General features: G+C 37.4%; 1 long non-coding RNA gene across 1 annotated transcript; it reads right to left on the bottom strand.

Moving 5' to 3' along the window:
* Positions 1-1,312: 1,312 nt before the first annotated feature.
* On the bottom strand, positions 1,313-8,034 carry LOC124716896. The gene is made up of 3 exons (XR_007005662.1): positions 7,905-8,034; positions 7,608-7,803; positions 1,313-1,457 (listed from the first exon to the last, which is right to left on the bottom strand). It is a non-coding gene; the product is annotated as an uncharacterized LOC124716896 (long non-coding RNA).
* Positions 8,035-12,851: the final 4,817 nt, after the last annotated feature.

The raw sequence follows: 12,851 nt of genomic DNA, 5'->3' as shown, positions 1-12,851 counted from the left end.
CTCAAACAAAAAACTATACCCAGGATTTGGATGAAAGCACAGGTAACAGCAATTTCCGAGAAGGGTGACAGAAGTGTTCCACAAGACCACTACCAAATATCCTTGACATCAATTTATTATAATATCTTAGAACATATTCTGAGCTCAAACATAATGTATTTTGAACAGAATGATCTCCTCCACACCAACCAGTGTGGATTTCAAAAACATCGATCATGGTTGATATCCAACTCACACTTTTCTCTCACAAAATACGCAAGGCTGTGAAGAAGACAGTCAAGTAGCTGCAGTTTTTCTTGATTTTCAAAAAGCCTTTGGCTATGTACCATTCATGTGGGATATCAAACAAAATTTGTGACTGAATCGATGATTTCTCAGTTGGAAGGATGCAGCAAGTTCGAGTAGCTCGAGTAGCTTCAGGTGTGTCCCAGGAAAGTATGTTGGGTCCCTTGTTGTTCTTGTTGTATATCGATGACCTTGCAGGCATTATTAATAGTGACCTCTGACTTGTTGCAGATGATGCAGTTACTATCTCAGAGAAGCTGCATTAATATTCAGTCAGATCTTGATAAAATTTCAAAGTGGTGTAAAGAAACTTGCTTTCAATGTCCACAATGTGAAATTATGCACTTCACAAAATGAAAAAAAAACCTAGTATCCTATGACCAATGAGTCACAGTGAAAACATACCACATTAAATCAATGAAAATTGACATTCACCATCTCAGATTTTGATGTAACTTAGCAATATTTGTTTATTGAACCAAAATATTTCTGCTTTCCCTCAATCTTTTAAAATTTTACACCCTGCTAAAGTTTCTGGAATTTAACAGATTTTGGTTGCCAGGTGAAGGAAATACAATGTGTTCAAATTTATAAAACAATTTAGCGGCGATTATTGATAAAAATTTTATTTATGCGTAAATCATGTGAGGGTATGAGATCTTCAATGCTTTTATAAGTAATAGTTCTGATGGTTGTAAAATCACATACTGTAGTAGCATAAAAATCAACAAATATGCCAAGTTTCTCATTAGTAGTAAGAGGAGTTTGAGAATTAAAAATTATCCCTAGTTGGGATTATAGTTTCTTTAGATGAGGTATTTTTGTTGCTGTTGTCATTTGTTTGTTGAAGGTATTCCTTTTGGGTTTTGTGTGGTGCCAAATTTGATTGAGCTGCACCTGATGTCACACAAGTCTCTGTATGTCAATCTTTTCAGAGATGGTCCCGGGACTCGGCTATTTGCTACAGGATGTCAAATCAAACACCTTTTAGCCATCTAATTTACAAATTTATTTTATTGGGATACCAGTTTCAGTGGTTTACTACATCATCTTCAGGCCCCAGACCGACTTGTAGGAAGATTCCACTTTGGTTCCAGTCAAAATAGGGACCAGCATTCAAGTACTGGTATCCGTAGATTTCTGCTTGTTATAGCAATCGCTTCAACCATCATCTACGAAAGAAGCAATATACAATCAGTTCAAAGCTTTGTTTAAATAGATTTCATGCCTGCAGATTAAGCAAAGTATTTAATCTTGTTTTTATTACATGTTACTTTTACTTTTCAAGTTTTTAAAGGAAAATAATTGTTGTTAAACAAAAACAAATGTAAACAACACACTGTAAGTAATCATGTGAATTTTGTTAATTATTTTCATTTGATACAGCATATGATGGTTGAAGTGATTGCTACAGCAAGAAGAAATCTACAGGTATCAGTATTTGAGTGCTGGCCCCTATTTTGACTGGAACAGAGGTGTAATCTTTCTACATGTCACTCAGGGGCCTGAAGATGGTGTAGTAAATCACCAAACTGGTAGCCCAATAAAATAAATTTGTAAATTAGGCAGCTGAAAGGTGTTTGATCTGACATATTGATGTCACACAGGTGCAGCAAAGAGATTTCTATGCTGTACACTGGTCCAAGGGATACCGAAGACCTGAGTGTCCAATGGACATACATGTCAATTGCATTAAGGCATCTTTGTGTGTTCATGTTAAGAGCTTGTCTGTAAGGCACAATGAGAGTGAGTCATCATATAAAGAGATTAAATATGTTTAATCTGCAAGTTGTTGAGTTTCTCCTTCAGTAGAGTTACTAATTATGACTGTAAAGTGTAACTCAGGGAATCTGTCAGGAGCCCATTAAGTTTTACTACATTACAAGAGTTTGACAGGTATGGACTCTCACAATCAGTATGCTAAGAGTTTAGAGAAATGTGAATTAAACCATCACAAAACTTCACATAGCCAGGAAAATAATCTTAACTGCAGTTTCCAATTTTTTTTAAAAAACCAAATACAGAGACCTCTCTAAGAGCAATATCATTGAAAGGGAAAAAGACAATAAAATAACTGTTTTATTCTTGTGCTAAAAGATGTAGTCTATAATTAACAAAATTCCCACATTTGCTTACAGTGTGTTACGTTTACATTTCCTTTTGTTAAATAACAATCATGTTACTTTGAAAACTTGAAAAGTAAAAGTAGTGTGTGATAAAAGCAAGATTAAATACTTTGCTTAATGTGCAAGCATGATATCTATTTAAGCAAAGTTTTGAACTGATTGTGTATTGCTTATTTCTGCACAAATTCTGGAATCAACAATGTTGCCGCTATAAAGTGCATGGCATCATATCAATGTTAACTTATTTCTGCAAATTGTTGAATAATATTCCTTTATACTGTCTACAGGTATGAATAGCTCAGCTATTTTAGTAAGTCAGTCTTCAGCTTCAGATAGAATGGAAAAGATGTTGGCCAAATTTTGTTTCTTTTCTAGGTATTAAAACAGTGGGAAAGTAGCTGTGAATGACATATTCCACCTGACAATTGAGCTCAGCCTATAACACTAGAGTGGACAATAATTATTGTGATAAGTGTGTGCAGTTGTGGTGCTTCTTTTAACATTATTGTGGAAGTTACTGACGCTGCTTGTTATTTGCTAAACTGTTTCAAACAAAAAGCCATACATTCTGCAGAAGAAATGTTTGAAACTAAGTTAACTTTCTTACAATTGAGACTGGAGCAGGTGTCAAGTTAAAAACTATTTGTCTCCATCATCAGTAAGTGTTTCTGAGAAACTATGAATTTTTACAAATGATTTGTTGTAATGCTTTCAAGAAATACAAATCATTAATTAAAATAATACTTTGAGTTGTAACTGCAGAACAGGATAGAACAATTTTATCAAAGGGCTACAAAGTGAAACCATGACAAAAACTGTATATGTAGAAATACTGTAATATAGAAAAAGTGGTAAGTGGCATTGAAGCTAGATTAAATGCAAAAGATGAAGTAGATGATGTCAGATTATCATTTGATAATGTAGTCCAATTACAAGAAAGAAGCGTCACTGGTAAATGCTTCATTCAGTCAAATTGGATGTTCCCTTATGAAGCTCCATCCCATTTGTGAACATAGGGGGTTGGGTGCTTGACAATGTAAAATAAAAATACAAACTTTCCTTGTAGTTGATTTGCCATTTGAGAGAAGAAATGATCTGGAAATAAGTGTGGGGAAATGTATGAAGGTATGGACAAGCTTATTGATTTAACTGAAAGTGAATTACTCACTATATCACTAGTAATGATGTTATGTAATCTTCATAAGTGCCACTCAGTTTTTAAGTTGGAATATTTTGACTTAAGAATTGATTTTTTAAAAATTTTGTTTTCTGAGGCCTAAGTGGTGTGTTTTGACTGTTGCCATTGGTACATACTTAGGGTGTGTATGCGTACTACATCATAATGTCATTTTATTGGTTCAGGCAGCTGGTATTGGAGAGAATTACAAAGAACTTATGTCACTTATTGTCTGTGATGGTAGTCGATATCGTCTTGGAAAGAGAAGGTAATGCACACATGGCGTGGCCTGCTCGCTCTCCCTATTTGAATCCTGTAGAGTATGACCAGGATACAGTAGGGGGATGGGATGCTTCACACCAGCATCCACCAACCACTCTCCAAGACTTGTGTGCAGCTCTACCGCAAGAATGGGTGTTATTGCCTCAACAAGAGATTGATGGCATCATTCAGGGAATGATTTGTCAGTGTCAGGCCTGTATTGCTCCCAGAGGTGATCAAACCTATACTGAGCACATTAAACAGTTATCGGAATGGATGTGCAAATCCGTTAAGTTGGAGAAAATGAAAAACATTTTGGTCTACCATTATGTATGTTACAGTTGTTTACATTCTGTATTCTTTACATTGTTTCTATGTTACTATCACCTGTTTATATTGTTTTGTGACAAAATAAGTGCAACCATGCAACATTTCCATTTGTTGCTTTAATTTTTTGACACCAGTGTATAAGAGGTGGTTCCAGGTTATCATTGGGCCTCAGTTTCATGCACTGCTCATCCTGTCATGAATCACAGCAGTGCTGAAAACAATGAGAAACTTGTTTCACCTCTTCTAATTTCTGATGACCTTCACCATGATGTGTCTACAGTATGTGAGGTCCAAAAAACAATAAGAATATTTCTGAAAGCGAACTACCCACACAAACATTCACTACTTCAGTGATGCCTGTGCTGGCCAGTATAAAAATAATTGTAATTTAATTAATCTGTGTTTTCAACTCAAAGCCCAGTGGACAAATTTTGAAACCAGTCATGATAAAACAATGTGATGGTAAAGGGGGGTACCGTAAAACACTTAGCTTGGAAGGAAAGTCTGCAGCAACATCTGGACAGGAAAATGACAACAATTTGAATTTTGCAAAGCCAATGTTACAAATATTATCTTTCAACTTACCTCTAAACGAATAGTTGATTCAGCTTGTCAGACTTTGCAGAACTCCTGGAAAAACTTTCAAACTCTTCCAGGAACAAGACCTTTCCACAACATTCAACCAATGTATGATGTGGGAATAATTGGAAAGAAGAATCAGTAAAGGTGCAAAACCAGCAGTCACAGTTAAATTACATAGCAAGAAAAACTGTGATTGTGAAACTAGATGATTTATATTCTGGATGTTTTATAGCTTGCACTTACAACTCCTTGTCTTTCAGTATGGTTTGTGATTTAAATAGTGAAGAGAGAGATGTGTGCATACAATTTTTACCCACTCATGACCACCAGAGTCATTTTTCTGGTCTAAGAGAGAAGATTCATGTCTGACACCCACCTTCATGTCATTGAAATTGTGGATCCTCTGTACACAATGACGGGGACGACTCCTACATGGATACTCTGCAAATCACACTTAATTGCCTGGCAGAGGGTTCAGCAAATCACCTTCACAATAATTCTCTATTATTCCAATGATTCACCAAAGAATGCTTGACATGTGTTAATAGCCGAGCTTCAAAAATACTGCAGACACTTACAGAACAAAATACCTAGAATTTAGAATGATAGTAATAGTGATTTTTTAAACATCAAATATAATCACAGAAATGAGTTTACCATGCCAGTTTCTTTGTTTAAAATCATGTTCCCTCAAGCAATGTATTTAATCGTGTTTGAATTACTCAGTTCTGTTTACTTCTCAAGTTTTTATAGAAAAATGGATATTTTTATACAAAAAGAATGAAAATTAAATGCCACATATATAAGCATGTAAATTTTGCTAATTATTTTAGTTTATGAAGTAATAAAACAATGAAGTGAAAAATTCATAATTTTATTTTCTCAATTCGTAGTGTATATTTTTTACAACAAGAATAAAAGGAAAGTTATTCTATTATCTTTTTCCCTTTCCATTATTTGGCCCTCACTGTTGTGAAAATTGCAATCAAAGGTTCTTTTCCTGCCCAGGTGAAGTTTCAGTGTTTTAATTCACATTTCTCTGAGCTACTTGCACGTTGAGCATATGCAAAAAATTTGATCAGTACCCATTGATAAATAAGGAAGATATAAATTATGTATTTTGCATATTTGAAAACACTGCATGTCATCTGCTTGAAAACCCAAAGCTGTGACATTCCTCAAACTTTAGCTGGCTGTGGAACCCAAACCACTTCAGACAGATCGAAGATATTTTGGATTCTTACTAAAATCCATAAATGTAACAAATTTGCCAAGTTACACCAAAATCTGAGACCATGTGTGTCATGGTGTGCTTACACTCACCCACTTTGAATCAGTCAACTCATACCAATACCTGGGAACATGACTTTGCAAAGAGGTTAAATGGAATAATCATATAGGACCAGTCATGGGGCAAAGCAGGTGGCAGACTTAAGTTTATTGGTAAACTATGGAGGAAATGCCTACAAAGGAGATTGCTCACAAGCCACTCATGCAATCCAATGCTACTCAAGTGCGTGGGAGCCTTACCAAATAGGGCTAACAGTGGATACTAGTCATATACAGAGAAGGGCAGCACAAATGGTCAGATTAGATTAGACTAGATTCAGTATTCGTTCAGTAGACCCATAAAAGATATAATTGTCGTAGTTGGTGATACATGTCAGGTTTGTTAGATCCGTGGGAGAGCATCACAGAGATTTTGAACAAACCGAACTGGCAGACTTGATAAACGTAAACAATCTCGAGAAGACCTATTTACTAAGTTTCAAGACTCAGATTTAAATGATGACTAGGAATATACTACAGCCGCCACATACTGCTGCCGTAGGGATCGTGAGGACAAGATTACATTAAATATAGCACGCGTGGAAGCATTTAACAAACCCTTCTTCTCGCTCTCCATACGTGAGTAGAATGGAGAAAGGACTCTAATAATTGACACGGGGATGTAGCTCTGCCATGCACCTCGTAGTGGTTTGCCGAGTATAGATGTAGCAAGGGAACTCATATGGAATACTGCTTCCAAAGATTATTTCAACAAAAATTTGAAATGTGGTGCGCTAAGGGTCTAGTATCAGATTAAAAGTGTCTGACAGTATTACTGCAAAGGATAAGTCTGGAAGTAGGAGATCAGAAAAAGAGGCCTACGAATTTACGAACAGCGCTTATGAAAACTGTGGACGAATATTTCAATTAAGGCGACTTAATAGCACTACTGAGGAGCCTGGCATCTGATCAAAAGAAATGATGTGACTTGTGATACTCGTCAACAAACTACTAGAAATTTAAATTAATTGCATTGATTATGGAAAAAAATACCGAACTAGAAAACCAAACTTCCCTTGTATTGGGTTCTCAAGCCGGCCAACGAAATGCTGTTGTAAGCCTTATAGCTGTGGCATCCCAAGTAGAAATCTAAAATTGTGACAACCTCCTGAAATTTGCAAACAAAATGTTGCCCTCACTTGTATTTATCTTGATGTAGTGTTTTCTTTTGCTATAACCTTTCATCACAAACAGGTGCCAAGCAAAAAAAGATATGAATGCATAGTCTGCTTGAATACTGACGACAAAGGTTGCATACAACAACATGCATGCGTACGTGGATTCATTCCATTAATTTTTGTGCATGCGCTTTTGTTCTTATCCATCTCCGATTGCTCATTAGAAAAGTGGCATCGTGTGGATGTACTTTGAAACTCGATCGTAATCTGCTCACATAATTTACGTGCCTAACTATTGGAATTAAGACAGTTCAAACCTTCTTGGTATCTGATACCAAACTTTTATATCGTTAAATAATAAGAGTTAAGTTCAAAATCAATTTTTTATCTTTTACGTACCTTTCGGTGGGCCGGGAACGCAGGAAAAATGGATGGCACAGCGTTTTCTCGAATACGAACTGTCGAAACAGAAGTTCGGTCTATATCTTGTTCCCGAAAATGCTGTGAACATACTTTGCTATATTTCGACGGCTCCCAATCTTTCCTTCCCAGAGCTCTCACCCAGAGGTCTTTGCGAGTTGCATTACTAGGAAATCTAAAGTCAAATAACAGAAATAAAACATTACAGTAAGAGCAAACAGCGCAACCAAAATTCATGTATATAAAAGAAAATTTTGCTTGAACGAGTTCACTTACTTGTGAAATGTGATTCCTGAACACTTTTGACTACGATCAGAACGAGCAGTACACCCCACAACGGCGCAAGCTGGCATTTTTATCTAATAATTTTCGCGTCTTTCACACAATCGAAGCACCACAAGCTAATGTCTTGGGGTAACTAACATGGCGGTCGAATGCTTGAAGTTTGTGACGTCAGGTTCGTTTGAGGAGTTGCCAGAGAGCGCAAGGAAACATGCGTTATTGCGCATGCGCAGCTACGATGATGTACAACGAATAACGATATCGCTGCAATCTGTCGCTCGACTTGGCCTCGCTGCATTGGAGCGATTTGCCGAGCGATTTCAACCAGTATTACGAACGCCACTATTACGAGAAGTTCAGCTATGGAAAATGAACTCCTATGTTTAGCAGCAGTCGCAATTGATCCTCAAGTACCGGGGAATACTTGCAAAAAATAAATTAGAAAACAGAAATGGTAATTTATTAGATATGTTTTGAAACGCTTTTCTTAAGAACTTTAGATTACTTAACAGAAAGTATTATATTTTTCACTGGCGCCAAATGGGCCGTGTACATCATTCCGTTGTGCTAATAGGTACAATTAATTTTTAGTTTTTTAGTCCTCAATTCCGTTTTCTTTGACTCATAGTTTAACTTCAAGTAACTGCGGTTCACAAATTGTTTTGCAGATTCGGTGAGTCTGCAGAAACATTGTCAATAGCGGCCTGCTGATTATTATAATTATTGTTACAAACTATACAACAGGACCCAGAATGTACTCAATTTTAAAGTCAAATCAGAAATCTTCTCTGGGACGATAAAATGCCACGAAAAGCAAAAGTGACCATGTACCACACTTATTTCATACCAGTCCTTATATATGGTTAGAAACGTGTACGCTCTTAAACAAAGACAACACCAGAATTTAGGCAAGAGAAAAGAGATTCATTACAAATATGAATCAAACATCTAGAAAGGACAAAAGCAGAAATGAGGTGAATAGAAAGGTAGTTGGTATTGACGTTCCTTTTACCGGTGTCATAAAGAAACGCAGGTTTCAGTGGTAGGGACACATAATGAGAATGAACAGCGAAAGAGTTGCCAACAAGTATTTCGACCTGAAGAGTTGCCAACAAATATTTCGACCTGAACCTTGTAGGAAGAAGACAACGGGGAAGACCAAAAAACGCTGAATAGAGAGTGTAAGATCAGATGTGGAGGAGAAAGGACACAAATTGGAAGTTGTCCTGGAATAGATGATGTATGAAGACAGAAGGAGATGGTGAGCACTTGCGCACCACTCCCGGAAAACTGCAATTGGAAAACGATGATGATGACGATGACTGTAGGAGGAGGGGGGGGAGGAGAATTGAGGAGTGACGTCCACAATTATAACACCCGCAGTAAGGAAGAGACAGACATCTCAAGCTGCCGACCCTCTATGACAAGGGACAGTTTTGCAACAGTAGCTATTAAAATGTTCAACTATATAAATGCTAAGATGCAGTCCTTCGAGTTAGTGATATTTCGAAGAAAGATGTCGCAAAATCTACGCCAAAACCACTGTATAGTTTAAATGAGTTCTTTGACAGTGAAACAGAAAACTGGACTCCCTAAATAATGCACCGCCGTATGAAATGAAAATATACTTGTTAAAATTTTTTCACTATCTCAGGAGATTTGTTCTGTATTATTATGCATACGCTTGCTAATTTTTTTGTATTATAATTCTTAAGTAATCTTAACCTTGTAACACTGACACAGTCTATCCAGTCATGACTGTCGAACGACGTAGCTATGGTAATAAATGGCAATAAGCTGTATGAAATTACAAGGAACTTTGTCTAGCTGTATAATAGATTTCCTTTGAACTTTTAAATTCTACAGCTACATCTATATACTCTGCAAATTACACTTAAGTGCCTGGCAGAGGGTTCATTGAACCATCTACACAATAATTCTCTATTATTCCACATTCTTTCTGTGCGAGCTCTGATTTCCCTTATTTTATTATGTGTGGATCGTTTCTCCCTGTATACGTCGGCGTCATCAAAGTATTTTCGACTTCGCAGGAGAAAGCTAGTGATTGAAATTTCGTGAGAAGATTCCACCGCAACGAAAAACGCCTTTGTTTTAATGGTGTCCATTCCAAATTCTGTATCATGTCCGCGACACTCTCTCCCAATTTCGCGATGATACAGAACGTGCTGCACTTCTTTGAACTTTCTCGATGTACTCCGTTAATCCTATCTTGACAGGAGCCCAGACCATGGAGCTGTATTCCAAAAGAAGACGGACATGTGTACGCAGTGTGCTTAGTAGATCTGCTACATTTTCTAAGTGTTCTGCCAATAAAACGTAGTCTTTGAGTTGCCTTCTCCACAACATTTTCTGTGTGTTCTTTCAAATTTAAACTATTCGTAATTGCAATTCCTAGGTATTTAGTGGAATTGACGACCTTTAGACTGTTTTATCGTGTAACCGAAGTTTAACGGTTTCCTTTTAGCACTCATGTGGATGACCTCACACTTTTCATTGTTTAGGGACAATTGCCAATATTCGCACCATTCATATATCTTTTCTAAATCGTTTTATAATTTAATTTTTTTGATCTTCTGATGACTTTACTAGACGATAAACGACAGCATCATCAGCAAACAACCTAAGAGGGCTGCTCAGATTGTCTCGTAAATCCTGTATATAGATAAGGAACAGCAAAGGGGCTATAACACTACCTTGGGGGACGCCAGAATTCACTTATGTTTTACTCGATGACTTTTCGTCAGTTACTACGAACTGTGAGCTCTCTGAAAGGAAATCACGAATCCAGTCACATAACTGAGACGATATTCCATAATAACGCAATTTCAATGCAAGCTGCTTGTGTGGTACAGTGTCAAAAACCTTCTGGAAATGTAGAAATATGGACGCAATTTTAAATCCCTTGTCAATAGCACTCAACACTTCGTGTGTGTACAAAGCGAGTTGTGTTTCACAAGAACAATGTTTTCTAAATTCGTGTTGACTCTTCGAGGTAATTCATAATGTTCGAATAGGATATATGTTCCAAAATCCTGCTGTATATCGACGTTCATGGTACAGGCCTGTAATTTAGTGGATTACTCTTACTACCTTTTTTGAATATTTTCGGTGTGACCTGTGCGACCTTCCAGTGTTTGGAAAGTATCGAGCGAGTTGTTGTATATGATTGCTAAGTATGGAGTTTTTGCGTCAGCATACTGTAAAAGGAACCTAATTGGTATACAGTCTGGACCAGAAGGCTTGCTTTTATTAAGCGATTTAAGTTGCTTCACTATTCAGAGGATATCTACTTCTAAGTTACTCATGTTGACAAATGTTCTTGGTTCGACTTCTGGAATACTAGAGTAATCCCCAAAGTAAGGTCCCCTATTTTTTTGTAAGTAGTTGGACATGTTTATTTCTATAATGGTTCACATCAGTTTACAGCTTGAACATTTAGCTATTTTCCGACATAATCACCATTTCTGTCGATGCATTTTTGTAGACGCTGTGGCAGTTTTTGTATGCCCATGTCATACCAGCTCGCCGCCACGCTGTTCAGAAAGTTGTGAACCTCATCTTTCACCTCGCCGTCGGAGCTGAATCTCTGGGACCATAATTAACGCTGACAAGTACTGCGAGACTCTGAAAAAACTCAAACGTGCAATTCAGAACCGGAGAAGAGAAATGCTGAGCAAGAGCGTACACATTCTCCGTGACAACGCTAGCCCACACATCGCTCGGTTTGTTGCTCTCCTGCAACAGTTTCAGTGGAACATAATTACCCACCCACCCTATAGTCCTGACTTGGCGCCCAGTGACTATCACCTGTTCCCTACGTTAAAAGAACGTTTGGCCGGAAAGCGATTCAGCTCCGACGACGAGGTGAAAGAGAACTTTCTGAATAGCTTGGGGGCGAGCTGGTATGACATGGGAATACAAAAACTGCCACAGCGTCTACAAAAATGCATCGACAGTAATGGTGATTATGTCGAAAAATAGCTAAATGTTCAAGCTGTAAACTGATGTGAACCATTATAGAAATAAACAGGCCTATGTAGGTATAAAAAGTAGGAGACCTTACTTTTCGGATTACTCTCGTATTTACATCGTCTACTTTGGCGAAGGTATTTCGAAAGGCTGTGATTAGTAACTTTGTTTTTGTAGCGCTGTCGTTGATAGTATTTCCATTGCTATCGCGCAGAGAAGACATGGACTGTGTCTTGCCGCTAGCATACTTTGCATACGACCAGAATCTCTCTAGATTTTTTTGCCAGGTTTCGAGATAAAGACTCGTTGTGGAAACTGTTGTAAACATCTCGCTTTGATTCCGCGCTAAACTTCGAGCTTCTGTAAAAGATCTCCAATCTTGGAGATTTTGCGTTCGTTTGACTTTCACATGTCTTTTTTTTTTTTCGTTGCTTCTGCAACAGAGTTCTGAGTCGTTTTGTGTACCAAGAGAGATTAGCTTCGTCGTTTGTTAATTTATTTGGTACAAATCTCTCAATTGCTGTCGATACTGTTTCTTTGAATTCAAGCCACATTTGGTCTACACTTACACTGCGAATTTAGAAGAAGGAGATTGTCTCTCAGGAAGGAGACAAGTGAATTTTTATCTGCTTTTTTGAGTAGGTATAGTTTTTGTTATTTTTGGAGGATTTTGGGGTAACAATATTCAATCTCGCTACGACAGCGCCGTGTTCACTAAATCCTGTATCCGTTTTGATGCCCGTGATTTGTTGCCAAGAGGTCAAGTGTGCTTTCACAACCGTTTACTATTCGCGTGAGCACATGAACTAACTGTTCGAAATAACTTTCAGAGAATGCGTTTAGCACAATTTTGGATGATGTACCTCCGGTTTAAACGAGTATTTTTGTCGACTTGTCGATTATAAATTACAGTCACCGGCAACTATAACTCAATGAGTCGGGTACGTCTTT

Source organism: Schistocerca piceifrons, chromosome 9 (assembly GCF_021461385.2).
Source record: "Schistocerca piceifrons isolate TAMUIC-IGC-003096 chromosome 9, iqSchPice1.1, whole genome shotgun sequence".
NCBI classification, from domain to species: Eukaryota; Metazoa; Arthropoda; class Insecta; order Orthoptera; family Acrididae; genus Schistocerca; species Schistocerca piceifrons.
The sequence above is the reverse complement of the archived record's forward strand: the minus strand, read 5'-3'. Positions and strand labels throughout refer to the sequence as shown.